The sequence below is a fragment of the Oncorhynchus gorbuscha genome, linkage group LG01 (assembly GCF_021184085.1).
Source record: "Oncorhynchus gorbuscha isolate QuinsamMale2020 ecotype Even-year linkage group LG01, OgorEven_v1.0, whole genome shotgun sequence".
NCBI lineage: Eukaryota > Metazoa > Chordata > Actinopteri > Salmoniformes > Salmonidae > Oncorhynchus > Oncorhynchus gorbuscha.
Window position 1 is genome coordinate 12,614,633 of NC_060173.1, and position 18,331 is coordinate 12,632,963.

General features: G+C 42.7%; 5 non-coding genes across 5 annotated transcripts; all 5 read right to left on the minus strand.

Annotated features, from left to right (window-relative positions):
* Positions 1-1,695: 1,695 nt before the first annotated feature.
* Positions 1,696-1,767, minus strand: trnap-ugg. Its single transcript has one exon. It is a non-coding gene; the product is annotated as a tRNA-Pro (tRNA).
* Positions 1,768-4,224: 2,457 nt separating this feature from the next.
* On the minus strand, positions 4,225-4,296 carry trnap-agg. Its single transcript has one exon. It is a non-coding gene; the product is annotated as a tRNA-Pro (tRNA).
* A 3,141-nt stretch (positions 4,297-7,437) lies between these two features.
* On the minus strand, positions 7,438-7,509 carry trnap-ugg. Its single transcript has one exon. It is a non-coding gene; the product is annotated as a tRNA-Pro (tRNA).
* Positions 7,510-9,966: 2,457 nt separating this feature from the next.
* trnap-agg lies at positions 9,967-10,038 on the minus strand. The gene has a single exon. It is a non-coding gene; the product is annotated as a tRNA-Pro (tRNA).
* Positions 10,039-15,683: 5,645 nt separating this feature from the next.
* trnap-agg lies at positions 15,684-15,755 on the minus strand. Its single transcript has one exon. It is a non-coding gene; the product is annotated as a tRNA-Pro (tRNA).
* Positions 15,756-18,331: the final 2,576 nt, after the last annotated feature.

Sequence of the window (18,331 nt, forward strand, 5' to 3'; positions counted from 1 at the left end):
ATGTACTACAAGTAGTAGTTACAAGTAGACATTAGTTACTGTGCCTGCAATGCACTGCCGACATGAATGACTCATGTATAGCAGGTATGGGTCTTGCACAGTCTATGTCAATAGCTCCATGCAATTCACAGACTTTATATGTATCTCTGTCACAGGAGGTTGGTGGAACCTTTATTGGGGAGGACCGGCCCGTGGTAATGACTGGAGGGGAATCTATATTACCGTCTGTCACACAGTTCAAAGTCACTCGTTGACATTACGACACTGTACATTATATTCCATACTGACTGGATATTGTTTTATATCTCTGTTTTACCAAAGGGCCTGCAGATATGCATATTTGCTACTTACAGTCTACAATTTTCCTATTGGTTAGATTTTTCTCCCCACTTTGTGATCTTTAAATATACTAACTCACTAAGGACAACCCTAAATACATCTATCACATATTTTCTCAAAAGGTGGGCTCATCTGGAATTTAAACCCAGGACTACTCACACCCTAAGAGAGAAGCATACCCTTAAACCAACAAGCCTGTTTAGAGAAACCCACCCGATCGTTATACTTCTCCCATCCCCTTCTCCTCATCAGCCTGTGAGTAAACTTCCAGAATCTGTGATGTGGCAGGTTTTGGCTATTAGACTGCCCTCTAGAGGTAACTGACACTTTTGGGTGAGTTTTACATACACCGAGTGCTCAAAACATTAGGAACACCTGCTCTTTCCATGACATAGACTGATCAGGTGAATCCAGCTGAAGTCTATCATCCCGTATTGATGTCACCTGTTAAATTCAGTTCAATCAGTGCAGATGAAGGGGAGGAGACAGGTTAAAGAAGGATTTTTAAGACTTGAGACGTATTCTGTATGTGTGCCATTCAGAGGGTGAACGGACGAGACAAAATATTGAAGTGCCTTTGAATGGGGTATGACAGTAGGTGCCAGGCGCACCGGTCTGAGTGTGTCAAGAACTGCAATGCTGCTGTTTTGTTCACTCTCAACAGTTTCCCGTGTGTGTCAAGAATGGTCCGCCACCCAAAGGACATCCAACCAACTTGACACAACTGTGACCAACCATGGTAACATGATGGATGGGTACAGCACTCAACTCGACATCAGAAGGTTCCTAGAGAGACCAGCTCTCAGAGAAAACACACAACTGCATTGGAGTAAACATGGGACAGCATCCCTGTGGAACAATTTCGACACACTTTAGAGTTCATGCCCCTGACGAATTGAGGCTTTCCTGATGGCAAAAGGGATTGCAACTCAATATTAGGAAGGTGTTCCTATTGTTTAGTACACTCAGTGTACATTACATTGTCAGATTTGCAAATGTCTGTGGTTGACATCTTTCTTAAGTGCTGTAAGTTATCATTTACATTATGAGGACTGAGGCCTATCCAGGACTTTAGTGTTACAGCTACAAATAAAACCATATGGACGTTTCTCCGTGGCTGACAGATAAGAGTATTTATCTAATTAGGCTTGTCAGTTATACGACCAGTCGTTCAGCAAGTTCTCATAATACAAGCATAGATGACATTGGTATCCTGTGAGCCTGCTCGTTGTTATAGAAACCTACACATGACTGAATGTCACTGTTTCTGCTGAATATGCACAGTCATCTCCACTTCCCCAAGAAGACAATCATTATCTTGGACAGTACAACGAGCCGGTAGTGTTCAGAAAAGTAGGGCTCGTCCGGGATTTGAACCCGGGACCTCTCGCACCCAAAGCGAGAATCATACCCCTAGACCAACGAGCCTTATTTAAAGAAAGGTAAACACAGACTATAAGTTCTTCTCCCCATCTGCCCTGTCACTGATGTCAAGCGTGTGTGAAATCTGAGGCGTGTCCTTAGTGAAACTTTGTTACTTTACTCACCTCTACTGGTGATGATGTATACTGAATCATCACTATAGTAAAGTTCTGACCTGTAGAAAACATTACATTTGTCAGTTATACGAGGCCATATATCATATTATGTATTGTATATATTTCCTCCGATGTATAACTCAATAATCTATTGTCCAAGGCATATTTAACACAAAAGAGCTGAAATATCCAGTAGAACTATAACCATACCATAACATATTCCGAACACTTTACTTGACCCCTTTGTCATAGGTCATAAGGGCTGTCGCGACCATTTTATGTGCTGCTTATTGTAGTCTTCAGCGAATGAGTAACAAATAATTGCCCAAATTTGTTTGGATTTTTTAAAATGTATTTTATTTAACCTTTATTTAACTAGGCAAGTCCGTTAAGAATACATCTTTATTTACAGTGATGGCTTACCAAAAGGCAAAAGGCCTCCTGCGGGGACGGGGACTGGGATTTAAAAAATAAATACAAATATAAACATAGGATGACACACACATCACAACAAGAGTGACACAACACCACATGTAAAGCACTATCATAACAACAAAAGGCACAGGAACCCTACATTTAAGTGAGATGTGTGTAGATTATGAAAATGAACTCGCTGAGAAGATTTAAGGATGGAGCAAAATGTAAGCGTTCCTTTCCTTTATTTTCTTAGTCTCCTGTTATTAACTTGTTGAGCAACATTGTGCTGATGATGGAGAGTTTCCCCTGCTACCGAGGGGCTTCATTCTGGAACAGACAATTACAGGGCTCCAAAAGAAACACCTTTCTATTGGGGGACACAGGGACATGGTAAGTTCTTCAAAATCGCTCGCTCTCGCTCTCTCTCTCTCTCTCTCTCTCACACACATACACAGAGTAAGATCATTCAATTAAGCCCATGTTCTCTACATGTTTCCCTTCACACAGATGAGGAGCTGTACATTCAACAGGTTGTGGTCCTCAAAGAAGATGCTTTACATGTAGGAATAACTTGTTATTTTCCACCGTGAGCTGCTTTTGAAATACAGTTTCTGTACATTACTTTGTTTATCAACACTTTTATAGTACATTTGTTTACATTCCTTATGGGCACTGGACATGGAGCTGAGTTGACCGTTGTGCCTGGTCTGGGCCGGCGCAGAAGATATCTCCTCCCATGGAGCGGGACCGAACGCTGTGTCTGGACTGAGTTTTTCCTAGCCACCGTGCTTCTACACCTGCATTGCTTGCTGTTTGGGGTTTTAGGCCGAGTTTCTGTACAGCACTTCGTGACATCTGCTGATGTAAGAAGGGCTTTATAAATAAATGTTATTGATTGAAAACCCTTTATTTAGCAGATGTCAATCCAGACATCCTTCCTGAGGAGACATTTGGGTGTCAGGGCAGCTTTTGAGCTGCTGCACTGTCAGAGCCAGGAACATTCCTTCTCTGAGGATGTTACCGTGTAAGACAGGACCCCTTTGTGGTTTTTATTTTATGAATATACAACAGGTTATTACAGAGATGCCATCATGAAGGTGAGATGGTTCCCTCCTTACCTGAAACAACATACTGTAATACATAGCGTTAAACAACGTTATGTTTTATGAAGTTATATATGTACATGGCCACACCTCTGAATTGTGAACACTTTTGGTACGTCAAAAGATTCTAAGAGAAAGCGTCTCAGTCATCCAGTGGCTTCATCCCCAGGGAGGCCTTCCAGAGACTGTTTGATGAGCTGGACAAGGATCAAACAGGTATTTATATTTTATCTCTACGACAATGTTCATTTCTTCAAAACTATGCAGTTGGCAGACTGTCAGTCTAACTCAAGCAGACTTTCATCATTTGCCTTTGTGCTTGCATTTGCAACGGAAGCAACAATTTGGACAGAAGCAAATCTGAAAACTTATTGTGAAAGGAGATTGAACAGCAAATTGAAGTCATTGTTTCCCTCTGTAGCATCCTCCATTGCCTGAGTACTCGTCTAAGTTCCTGCGCAAGGTTCAGTTTATCTTCATTCAGCATTATGTCACTGTGGTGGGGAATGTGCCCCAATGTTATCTGCATCTGTGTGAATTCACTATGTCACAAGTTCACAATGTCACAATATTTAATGAATTAACATAGATGTTTGTGTTTCTGCTTGATCCTAACAGCTCTTAGTTACGACACTAACCTGGAATCCTAACTGACAAGCTTTGTTTCACCATTACAATATTGAAACCGAGCTAATGAGTGAAGATTCCAGGCTACTTATTCACAGTGATATTGTTGATAGAGATGCTTTAGTGAATGTACACTTCTATGCTTTGTACACTCTATGTTGGCCTGTTCATCCTGTAAATTGCTTGACAACTTAAAAGGAGGGCTCGTCCGGGATTTGAACCCGGGACCTCTCGCACCCTAAGCGAGAATCATACCCCTAGACCAACGAGCCTGTAACACAGTTAACAACCAAGAGTTTAAATTCCACTGCATGCCACGTGGATAAGGAATTCCTCTCAAGTTGATGCTGTTGCATGCTCAGTAAAACTCCTCAGAGACGGCCACTTAGTGGCTATTCTAGACTCTGCACAAACACAGACATGTTGATCAAATGGAAACAGAGGACTCAGCATGGATTTAAAGCATTTTAGAATGGACATTGCAATTGAGGGCATCCACTATTTTTAAAGTAGTCAACTGGGTGGGTTTTCCTATGAGTTGGGAGCAATCAGCCAATGAAGAAGAAGACAATTGGCTACTTTCAAATGGAGATAGTATAAGTCCTCTATTTATCTCTGTTATTGATCATCATTAGAGTCCATTGGAAAGACAGAAGATATAGGCCCTGGCCCATTTTGTTCACCTTCTCTGCATTTGATGTCTCTGGTCTAAAAATGAATGTGCATGAGGGTGCATTGTATCCCATTTCAGTTTTTAGAAAATGTGTCAGGTCAAAGGTCATGTATGGTATATGCATGTATTATGTCTACTGTATATGCATGTATTATGTCTACTGTATATGCATGTATTATGTCTCCTGTATATGCATGTATTATGTCTACTGTATATGCATGTATTATGTCTACTGTATATGCATGTATTATGTCTACTGTATATGCATGTATTAAGTCGTCTGTATATGCATGTATTATGTCTACTGTATATGCATGTATTATGTCTACTGTATATGCATGTATTATGTCTACTGTATATGCATGTATTAAGTCGTCTGTATATGCATCTAAGCGTCATCAATGTTCCTCTAGATTCTGTTATGCAGGTGACTGAGGACCCAAAAGCGACTTAACAGAAACAGAGTTTATTCCAGTCTTAACAGAAAACGACTAATCCTGAATTCTTTCACAGGTAATGTCCAAAACGGAATAACAGAAATCCTCTAGTCTGTAGAGGGGAACAACAGGAGAAGCGGCCACAGACTGCAGGTCGCTTCGGGTTGGCGCAGGCCGTAGCTGATAGAGACACCTGCTCACACGCAGCATCTGAAGAAGGCAAAAACACGACAGGACGGAACAAGAACACAGTACAGCAAACAAGGATCCGACAAGGACAGAAGCGGAAACAGAGGGAGAAATAGGGACTCTAATCAGAGGGCAAAATAGGGGACAGGTGTGAAAGAGTAAACGAGGTAGTTAGGAGAATGAGGAACAGCTGGGAGCAGGAACGATAGAGAGAGAGAGAGAGAGAGAGAGATAGAGAGAGGGAAAGAACCTAATAATACCAGCAGGGGGAAACGAATAGAAGAGAAAGCACAGGGACAAGACATGACAATCTATGACAAAACATGACAGATTCTCCTGGTGATTGACTGTGAGAAGAATCTCTCTGAACCAGACAACTACTATTTAGAGGCTCAACATTTAAGGCCATTTGAACGTAAAATGTACTACAAGTAGTAGTTACAAGTAGACATTAGTTACTGTGCCTGCAATGCACTGCCGACATGAATGACTCATGTATAGCAGGTATGGGTCTTGCACAGTCTATGTCAATAGCTCCATGCAATTCACAGACTTTATATGTATCTCTGTCACAGGAGGTTGGTGGAACCTTTATTGGGGAGGACCGGCCCGTGGTAATGACTGGAGGGGAATCTATATTACCGTCTGTCACACAGTTCAAAGTCACTCGTTGACATTACGACACTGTACATTATATTCCATACTGACTGGATATTGTTTTATATCTCTGTTTTACCAAAGGGCCTGCAGATATGCATATTTGCTACTTACAGTCTACAATTTTCCTATTGGTTAGATTTTTCTCCCACTTTGTGATCTTTAAATATACTAACTCACTAAGGACAACCCTAAATACATCTATCACATATTTTCTCAAAAGGTGGGCTCATCTGGAATTTAAACCCAGGACTACTCACACCCTGAGAGAGAAGCATACCCTTAAACCAACAAGCCTGTTTAGAGAAACCCACCCGATCGTTATACTTCTCCCATCCCCTTCTCCTCATCAGCCTGTGAGTAAACTTCCAGAATCTGTGATGTGGCAGGTTTTGGCTATTAGACTGCCCTCTAGAGGTAACTGACACTTTTGGGTGAGTTTTACATACACCGAGTGCTCAAAACATTAGGAACACCTGCTCTTTCCATGACATAGACTGATCAGGTGAATCCAGCTGAAGTCTATCATCCCGTATTGATGTCACCTGTTAAATTCAGTTCAATCAGTGCAGATGAAGGGGAGGAGACAGGTTAAAGAAGGATTTTTAAGACTTGAGACGTATTCTGTATGTGTGCCATTCAGAGGGTGAACGGACGAGACAAAATATTGAAGTGCCTTTGAATGGGGTATGACAGTAGGTGCCAGGCGCACCGGTCTGAGTGTGTCAAGAACTGCAATGCTGCTGTTTTGTTCACTCTCAACAGTTTCCCGTGTGTGTCAAGAATGGTCCGCCACCCAAAGGACATCCAACCAACTTGACACAACTGTGACCAACCATGGTAACATGATGGATGGGTACAGCACTCAACTCGACATCAGAAGGTTCCTAGAGAGACCAGCTCTCAGAGAAAACACACAACTGCATTGGAGTAAACATGGGACAGCATCCCTGTGGAACAATTTCGACACACTTTAGAGTTCATGCCCCTGACGAATTGAGGCTTTCCTGATGGCAAAAGGGATTGCAACTCAATATTAGGAAGGTGTTCCTATTGTTTAGTACACTCAGTGTACATTACATTGTCAGATTTGCAAATGTCTGTGGTTGACATCTTTCTTAAGTGCTGTAAGTTATCATTTACATTATGAGGACTGAGGCCTATCCAGGACTTTAGTGTTACAGCTACAAATAAAACCATATGGACGTTTCTCCGTGGCTGACAGATAAGAGTATTTATCTAATTAGGCTTGTCAGTTATACGACCAGTCGTTCAGCAAGTTCTCATAATACAAGCATAGATGACATTGGTATCCTGTGAGCCTGCTCGTTGTTATAGAAACCTACACATGACTGAATGTCACTGTTTCTGCTGAATATGCACAGTCATCTCCACTTCCCCAAGCAGACAATCATTATCTTGGACAGTACAACGAGCCGGTAGTGTTCAGAAAAGTAGGGCTCGTCCGGGATTTGAACCCGGGACCTCTCGCACCCAAAGCGAGAATCATACCCCTAGACCAACGAGCCTTATTTAAAGAAAGGTAAACACAGACTATAAGTTCTTCTCCCCATCTGCCCTGTCACTGATGTCAAGCGTGTGTGAAATCTGAGGCGTGTCCTTAGTGAAACTTTGTTACTTTACTCACCTCTACTGGTGATGATGTATACTGCATCATCACTATAGTAAAGTTCTGACCTGTAGAAAACATTACATTTGTCAGTTATACGAGGCCATATATCATATTATGTATTGTATATATTTCCTCCGATGTATAACTCAATAATCTATTGTCCAAGGCATATTTAACACAAAAGAGCTGAAATATCCAGTAGAACTATAACCATACCATAACATATTCCGGAACACTTTACTTGACCCCTTTGTCATAGGTCATAAGGGCTGTCGCGACCATTTTATGTGCTGCTTATTGTAGTCTTCAGCGAATGAGTAACAAATAATTGCCCAAATTTGTTTGGATTTTTAAAATGTATTTTATTTAACCTTTATTTAACTAGGCAAGTCCGTTAAGAATACATCTTTATTTACAGTGATGGCTTACCAAAAGGCAAAAGGCCTCCTGCGGGGACGGGGACTGGGATTTAAAAAATAAATACAAATATAAACATAGGATGACACACACATCACAACAAGAGTGACACAACACCACATGTAAAGCACTATCATAACAACAAAAGGCACAGGAACCCTACATTTAAGTGAGATGTGTGTAGATTATGAAAATGAACTCGCTGAGAAGATTTAAGGATGGAGCAAAATGTAAGCGTTCCTTTCCTTTATTTTCTTAGTCTCCTGTTATTAACTTGTTGAGCAACATTGTGCTGATGATGGAGAGTTTCCCCCTGCTACCGAGGGGGCTTCATTCTGGAACAGACAATTACAGGGCTCCAAAAGAAACACCTTTCTATTGGGGGACACAGGGACATGGTAAGTTCTTCAAAATCGCTCGCTCTCGCTCTCTCTCTCTCTCTCTCTCACACACATACACAGAGTAAGATCATTCAATTAAGCCCATGTTCTCTACATGTTTCCCTTCACACAGATGAGGAGCTGTACATTCAACAGGTTGTGGTCCTCAAAGAAGATGCTTTACATGTAGGAATAACTTGTTATTTTCCACCGTGAGCTGCTTTTGAAATACAGTTTCTGTACATTACTTTGTTTATCAACACTTTTATAGTACATTTGTTTACATTCCTTATGGGCACTGGACATGGAGCTGAGTTGACCGTTGTGCCTGGTCTGGGCCGGCGCAGAAGATATCTCCTCCCATGGAGCGGGACCGAACGCTGTGTCTGGACTGAGTTTTTCCTAGCCACCGTGCTTCTACACCTGCATTGCTTGCTGTTTGGGGTTTTAGGCCGAGTTTCTGTACAGCACTTCGTGACATCTGCTGATGTAAGAAGGGCTTTATAAATAAATGTTATTGATTGAAAACCCTTTATTTAGCAGATGTCAATCCAGACATCCTTCCTGAGGAGACATTTGGGTGTCAGGGCAGCTTTTGAGCTGCTGCACTGTCAGAGCCAGGAACATTCCTTCTCTGAGGATGTTACCGTGTAAGACAGGACCCCTTTGTGGTTTTTATTTTATGAATATACAACAGGTTATTACAGAGATGCCATCATGAAGGTGAGATGGTTCCCTCCTTACCTGAAACAACATACTGTAATACATAGCGTTAAACAACGTTATGTTTTATGAAGTTATATATGTACATGGCCACACCTCTGAATTGTGAACACTTTTGGTACGTCAAAAGATTCTAAGAGAAAGCGTCTCAGTCATCCAGTGGCTTCATCCCCAGGAGGCCTTCCAGAGACTGTTTGATGAGCTGGACAAGGATCAAACAGGTATTTATATTTTATCTCTACGACAATGTTCATTTCTTCAAAACTATGCAGTTGGCAGACTGTCAGTCTAACTCCAAGCAGACTTTCATCATTTGCCTTTGTGCTTGCATTTGCAACGGAAGCAACAATTTGGACAGAAGCAAATCTGAAAACTTATTGTGAAAGGAGATTGAACAGCAAATTGAAGTCATTGTTTCCCTCTGTAGCATCCTCCATTGCCTGAGTACTCGTCTAAGTTCCTGCGCAAGGTTCAGTTTATCTTCATTCAGCATTATGTCACTGTGGTGGGGAATGTGCCCCAATGTTATCTGCATCTGTGTGAATTCACTATGTCACAAGTTCACAATGTCACAATATTTAATGAATTAACATAGATGTTTGTGTTTCTGCTTGATCCTAACAGCTCTTAGTTACGACACTAACCTGGAATCCTAACTGACAAGCTTTGTTTCACCATTACAATATTGAAACCGAGCTAATGAGTGAAGATTCCAGGCTACTTATTCACAGTGATATTGTTGATAGAGATGCTTTAGTGAATGTACACTTCTATGCTTTGTACACTCTATGTTGGCCTGTTCATCCTGTAAATTGCTTGACAACTTAAAAGGAGGGCTCGTCCGGGATTTGAACCCGGGACCTCTCGCACCCTAAGCGAGAATCATACCCCTAGACCAACGAGCCTGTAACACAGTTAACAACCAAGAGTTTAAATTCCACTGCATGCCACGTGCATAAGGAATTCCTCTCAAGTTGATGCTGTTGCATGCTCAGTAAAACTCCTCAGAGACGGCCACTTAGTGGCTATTCTAGACTCTGCACAAACACAGACATGTTGATCAAATGGAAACAGAGGACTCAGCATGGATTTAAAGCATTTTAGAATGGACATTGCAATTGAGGGCATCCACTATTTTTAAAGTAGTCAACTGGGTGGGTTTTCCTATGAGTTGGGAGCAATCAGCCAATGAAGAAGAAGACAATTGGCTACTTTCAAATGGAGATAGTATAAGTCCTCTATTTATCTCTGTTATTGATCATCATTAGAGTCCATTGGAAAGACAGAAGATATAGGCCCTGGCCCATTTTGTTCACCTTCTCTGCATTTGATGTCTCTGGTCTAAAAATGAATGTGCATGAGGGTGCATTGTATCCCATTTCAGTTTTTAGAAAATGTGTCAGGTCAAAGGTCATGTATGGTATATGCATGTATTATGTCTACTGTATATGCATGTATTATGTCTACTGTATATGCATGTATTATGTCTCCTGTATATGCATGTATTATGTCTACTGTATATGCATGTATTATGTCTACTGTATATGCATGTATTATGTCTACTGTATATGCATGTATTAAGTCGTCTGTATATGCATGTATTATGTCTACTGTATATGCATGTATTATGTCTACTGAATTCTTTCACAGGTAATGTCCAAAACGGAATAACAGAAATCCTCTAGTCTGTAGAGGGGAACAACAGGAGAAGCGGCCACAGACTGCAGGTCGCTTCGGGTTGGCGCAGGCCGTAGCTGATAGAGACACCTGCTCACACGCAGCATCTGAAGAAGGCAAAAACACGACAGGACGGAACAAGAACACAGTACAGCAAACAAGGATCCGACAAGGACAGAAGCGGAAACAGAGGGAGAAATAGGGACTCTAATCAGAGGGCAAAATAGGGGACAGGTGTGAAAGAGTAAACGAGGTAGTTAGGAGAATGAGGAACAGCTGGGAGCAGGAACGATAGAGAGAGAGAGAGATAGAGAGAGGGAAAGAACCTAATAATACCAGCAGGGGGAAACGAATAGAAGAGAAAGCACAGGGACAAGACATGACAATCTATGACAAAACATGACAGATTCTCCTGGTGATTGACTGTGAGAAGAATCTCTCTGAACCAGACAACTACTATTTAGAGGCTCAACATTTAAGGCCATTTGAACGTAAAATGTACTACAAGTAGTAGTTACAAGTAGACATTAGTTACTGTGCCTGCAATGCACTGCCGACATGAATGACTCATGTATAGCAGGTATGGGTCTTGCACAGTCTATGTCAATAGCTCCATGCAATTCACAGACTTTATATGTATCTCTGTCACAGGAGGTTGGTGGAACCTTTATTGGGGAGGACCGGCCCGTGGTAATGACTGGAGGGGAATGGATCGCAACGGATCACAACGGAATGGATCGCATACAGCGACCCAAGAAAACGACTCCGAAAAAGAGGGAAACGAGGCGGTCTTCTGGTCAGACTCCGAAAAAGGGCACATCGCGCACCACTACCTAGCATTCTTCTTGCCAATGTCCAGTCTCTTGACAACAAGGTTGACGAAATCCGAGCAAGGGTGGCATTCCAGAGGAACATCAGAGACTGCAACGTCCTATGCTTCACCGAAACATGGCTCACTGGGAAGACGCTATCTGATGCGGTGCAGCCAACAGGTTTCTCCACGCAACGCGCCGACAGAAACAAACATCTTTCTGGTAAGAAGAGTGGCGGGGGCGTATGCGTCATGACTAACGAGACATGGTGTGATGAAGGAAACATACAGGAACTCAAATCCTTCTGTTCACCTGATTTAGAATTCCTCACAATCAAATGTAGACCGCATTATCTTCCAAGAGAATTCTCTTCGATTATAATCACAGCCGTATATATCCCCCCAAGCAGACACATCGATGGCTCTGAACGAACTTTATTTAACTCTTTGCAAACTGGAAAGCATTTATCCGGAGGCTGCATTCATTGTAGCTGGGGATTTTAACAAAGCTAATCTGAAAACAAGACTCCCTAAATTTTATCAGCATATCGATTGCGCAACCAGGGGTGGTAAAACCTTGGATCATTGTTACTCTAACTTCCGCAACGCATATAAGGCCCTGCCCCGCCCCCCTTTCGGAAAAGCTGACCACGACTCCATTTTGCTGATCCCTGCCTACAGGCAGAAACTAAAACAAGAGGCTCCTACGCTGAGGTCTGTCCAACGCTGGTCAGACCAAGCTGACTCCACACTCCAAGACTGCTTCCATCACGTGGACTGGGACATGTTTCGTATTGCGTCAGATAAAAATATTGACGAATACGCTGATTCGGTGTGCGAGTTCATTAGAACGTGCGTCGAAGATGTCGTTCCCATAGCAACGATAAAAACATTCCCTAACCAGAAACCGTGGATTGATGGCAGCATTCGCGTGAAACTAAAAAGCGCGAACCACTGCTTTTAATCAGGGCAAGGTGTCTGGTAACATGTCCGAATATAAACAATGCAGCTATTCCCTCAGCAAGGCTATTAAACAAGCTAAGCGTCAGTACAGAGACAAAGTGGAATCTCAATTCAATGGCTCAGACACAAGAGGCATGTGGCAGGGTCTACAGTCAATCACGGACCTCAAGAAGAAACCCAGCCCAGTCACGGACCAGGATGTCTTGCTCCCAGGCAGACTAAATAAGTTTTTTGCCCGCTTTGAGGACAATACAGTGCCACTGACACGGCCTGCAACGAAAACATATAATAATAATATAATAATAATAATAATAATGCGGTCTCTCCTTCACTGCAGCCGAGGTGAGTAAGACATTTAAACGTGTTAACCCTCGCAAGACTGCAGGCCCAGACGGCATCCACAGCCGCGCCCTCAGAGCATGCGCAGACCAGCTGGCTGGTGTGTTTACGGACATATTCAATCAATCCCTATACCAGTCTGCTGTTCCCACATGCTTCAAGAGGCCCACCATTGTTCCTGTTCCCAAGAAAGCTAAGGTAAGTGAGCTAAACGACTACCGCCCCGTAGCACTCACTTCCGTCATCATGAAGTGCTTTGAGAGACTAGTCAAGGACCATATCACCTCCACCCTACCTGACACCCTAGACCCACTCCAATTTGCTTACCGCCCAAATAGGTCCACAGACGATGCAATCTCAACCACACTGCACACTGCCCTAACCCACCTGGACAAGAGGAATACCTATGTGAGAATGCTGTTCATCGACTACAGCTCGGCATTCAACACCATAGTACCCTCCAAGCTCGTCATCAAGCTTGAGACCCTGGGTCTCGACCCCGCTCTGTGCAACTGGGTCCTGGACTTCCTGACGGGCCACCCCCCGGTGGTGAGGGTAGGCAACAACATCTCCTCCCCGCTGATCCTCAACACGGGGGCCCCACAAGGGTGCGTTCTGAGCCCTCTCCTGTACTCCCTGTTCACCCACGACTGCGTGGCCACGCACGCCTCCAACTCAATCATCAAGTTTGCGGACAACACAACAGTGGTAGGCTTGATTACCAACAACGACGAGACGGCCTACAGGGAGGAGGTGAGGTGAGTGTGGTGTCAGGAAAATAACCTCACACTCAACGTCAACAAAACTAAGGAGATGATTGTGGACTTCAGGAAACAGCAGAGGGAACACCCCCCTATCCACATCGATGGAACAGTAGTGGAGAGGGTAGCAAGTTTTAAGTTCCTCAGCATGCACATCACAGACAAACTGAATTGGTCCACTCACACTGACAGCGTCGTGAAGAAGGCGCAGCAGCGCCTCTTCAACCTCAGGAGGCTGAAGAAATTCGGCTTGTCACCAAAAGCACTCACAAACTTCTACAGATGCACAATCGAGAGCATCCTGGCGGGCTGTATCACCGCCTGGTACGGCAACTGCTCCGCCTCAACCGTAAGGCTCTCCAGAGGGTAGTGAGGTCTGCACAACGCATCATCGGGGGCAAACTACCTGCCCTCCAGGACACCTACACCACCCGATGTTACAGGAAGGCCATAAAGATCATCAAGGACATCAACCACCCGAACTACTGCCTGTTCACCCCGCTATCATCCAGAAGGCGAGGTCAGTACAGGTGCATCAAAGCTGGGACCGAGAGACTGAAAAACAGCTTCTATCTCAAGGCCATCAGACTGTTAAACAGCCACCACTAACATTGAGTGGCTGCTGCCAACACACTGTCATTGACACTGACCCAACTCCAGCCACTTTAATAATGGGAATTGATGGGAAATTATGTAAATATATCACTAGCCACTTTAAACAATGCTACCTTATATAATGTTACTTACCCTACATTATTAATCTCATATGCATACGTATATACTGTACTCTACATCACCGACTGCATCCTTATGTAATACATGTATCACTAGCCACTTTAACTATGTCACTTTGTTTACTTTGTCTACATACTCATCTCATATGTATATACTGTACTCGATACCATCTACTGTATGCTGCTCTGTACCATCACTCATTCATACATCCTTATGTACATATTCTTTATCCCCTTACACTGTGTATAAGACAGTAGTTTTGGAATTGTTAGTTAGATTACTTGTTGGTTATCACTGCATTGTCGGAACTAGAAGCACAAGCATTTCGCTACACTCGCATTAACATCTGCTAACCATGTGTATGTGACAAATACAATTTGATTTGATTTGATTTGACAGGTTAAAGAATGATTTTTAAATCTTGAGGCGTATTCTGTATGTGTGCCATTCAGAGGGTGAATGGACAAGACAAAATATTGAAGTGCCTTTGAATGGGGTATGACAGTAGGTGCCAGGCGCACCGGTCTGAGTGTGTCAAGAACTGCAATGCTGCTGTTTTGTTCACTCTCAACAGTTTCCCGTGTGTGTCAAGAATGGTCCGCCAGCCAAAGGACATCCAACCAACTTGACACAACTGTGACCAACCATGGTAACATGATGGATGGGTACAGCACTCAACTCGACATTAGAAGGTTCCTAGAGGGACCAGCTCTCAGTGAAAACACACAATTGCATTGGAGTCAACATGGGACAGCATCCCTGTGGAACACTTTCGACACCCTGTAAAGTCCATGCCCCTGACGAATTGAGGCTTTCCTGGTGGCAAAAGGGAATGCAACTCAATATTAGGAAGGTGTTTCTATTGTTTATTTACTCGTCTAAGTTCCTGCACAAGGTTCAGTTTATCTTCATTCAGCATTATGTCACTGTGGTGGGGAATGTGCCCCTGGCCAATGTTATCTGCATCTGTGTGAATTCACTATGTCACAAGTTCACAATGTCACAATATTTAATGAATTAACTTAGATATTTGTGTTTCTGCTTGATCCTAACAGCTCTTAGTTACGACACTAGCCTGGAATCCTAACTGACAAGCTTCGTTTCACCATAACAATATTGAAAACGAGCTTATGAGTTAAGATTCCAGGCTCCTTATTCAGAGTAATATTATTGATAGAGATGCTTTAGTGAATGTACACTATTATGCTTTGTACACTCTATGAAGGCCTGTTCATCCTGTAAATTGCTTGACAACTTAAAAGGAGGGCTCGTCCGGGATTTGAACCCGGGACCTCTCGCACCCTAAGCGAGAATCATACCCCTAGACCAACGAGCCTCTCCCAGGTTCAACAACCAAGAGTTTAAATTCCACTGCATGCCACGTGCATGAGGAATTCCTCTGAAGTTAATGTTGCATGCTCAGTAAAACTGCTCAGAGACTACCACCTAGTGGTTATTCTAGACTCTACACAAACACAGACATGTTGATCAAATGGAAACAGATGGAGGACTCATCATGGACATAACGCATTTTGGAAAGGACATTGCAATTGAGGGCTTCCACCATTTTAAAGTAGTCAACTGGGTGGGTTTTCCTATGAGTTGGGAGGAATCAGTCAAAGAAAAAGAAGACCATTGACTACTTTAAAATGGAGATAATATAAGTCCTCTATTTATCTCTGTTATTGATCATCATTAGAGTCCATTAGAAAGGCAGAAGATATAGTCCCTGGCCCATTTTGTTCACCTTCTCTGCATTTGATGTCTCTGGTCTAAAAATGAGTCTTTCTTCAGAATTTAAGGGGCTGCATTGTATTGTATCCCATTTTATTTTTAGAAAACGTGTAAGGTCAAAGGTCATGTATGGTATATGCATGTATTAAGTATATTGTATATGCATCCAAGCATCATAAATGTTCCTCTAGATTATCCTGGTGATAGACTGTGAGAAGAATCTCTAAACGAGACAACTACTATTTAGAGGCTCAACATTTAAGGCCATTTGAACGTAAAATGTACTACAAGTAGTAGTTACAAGTAGACATTAGTTACTGTGCCTGCAGTGCACTGCCGACATGAATGACTCATGTATAGCAGGTATGGGTCTTGCACAGTTTATGTCAATAGCTCCATGCAATTCACAGACTTTATATGTATCTCTGTCACAGGAGGTTGGTGGCACCTTAATTGGGGAGGACCGGCCCGTGGTAATGACTGGAGGGGAATCAGTGGAATGGTATCAAATACATCAAGCAGGTGGTTTGATGCCATTCCATTTGCTCCGTTCCAGCCATTATTATGAACCGTCCTCCCTCAGCAGCCTCCACTGATCTGTTTTTCAGACAATCAACTGTTTCTTCATCCTTTACTACCTGCTGGAGATGGCGCTGAAGGTGGTAGCATTTGTCAGGACAGGATATATGTCCTATGGGAGTAACGTGTTTGATGGATCTCTCACAGGTCTTTCACTGGTAGGTGCAGTTCAGTATTATATACTGTATGTCAGGATAATGCAGGATCCATTCTGAAGCATGGGCAATTTAGAGAAGATTCTAGTTGATGTATCTATAGTACCATCTGTCACACAATTCAGTCACTCGTTGACATTACGACACTGTACATTATATTCTATACTGATTGGATATTGTTTTATATCTCTGTTTCACCAAAGGGCCTACAGATATGCATATTTGCTACTTACAGTCTACAATTTTCCTTTTGGTAAGATTTTTCTCCCCACTTTGTGATGTTTCAATATACTAACTCACTTTGGACAACCCTAAATACATCTATCACATATTTTCTCAAAAGGTGGGCTTATCTGGGATTTAAACCCAGGACTACTCACACCCTAAGAGAGAAGCATACCCTTAAACCAACAAGCCTGCTTAGAGAAACCCACCCGATCGTTACACTTCTCCCATCCCCTTCTCCTCATCAGCCTGTGAGTTAACTTCCAGAATCTGTGATGTGGCAGGTTTTGGCTATTCGACTGCCCTCTAGTGGTAACTGACACTTTTGGGTGAGTTTTACATACACCGAGTGCACAAAACATTAGGAACACCTGCTCTTTCCATGACATAGACTGATCAGGTGAATCCAGCTGAAGTATATCATCCCGTATTGATGTCACCTGTTAAATTCAGTTCAATCAGTGTAGATGAAGGGGAGGAGACAGGTTAAAGAAGGATTTTTAAGACTTGAGGCGTATTCTGTATGTGTGCCATTCAGAGGGTGAATGGACAAGACAAAATATTGAAGTGCCTTTGAATGGGGTATGACAGTAGGTGCCAGGCGCACCGGTCTGAGTGTGTCAAGAACTGCAATGCTGCTGTTTTGTTCACTCTCAACAGTTTCCCGTGTGTGTCAAGAATGGTCCGCCAGCCAAAGGACATCCAACCAACTTGACACAACTGTGACCAACCATGGTAACATGATGGATGGGTACAGCACTCAACTCGACATCAGAAGGTTCCTAGAGAGACCAGCTCTCAGAGAAAACACACAACTGCATTGGAGTAAACATGGGACAGCATCCCTGTGGAACAATTTCGACACCTTTTAGAGTTCATGCCCCTGACGAATTGAGGCTTTCCTGATGGCAAAAGGGATTGCAACTCAATATTAGGAAGGTGTTCCTATTGTTTAGTACACTCAGTGTACATTACATTGTCAGATTTGCAAATGTCTGTGGTTGACATCTTTCTTAAGTGCTGTAAGTTATCATTTACGTTATGAGGACTGAGGCCTATCCAGGACTTTAGTGTTACAGCTACAAATAAAACCATATGGACGTTTCTCCGTGGCTGACAGATAAGAGTATTTATCTAATTAGGCTTGTCAGTTATACGACCAGTCGTTCAGCAAGTTCTCATAATACAAGCATAGACGACATTGGTATCCTGTGAGCCT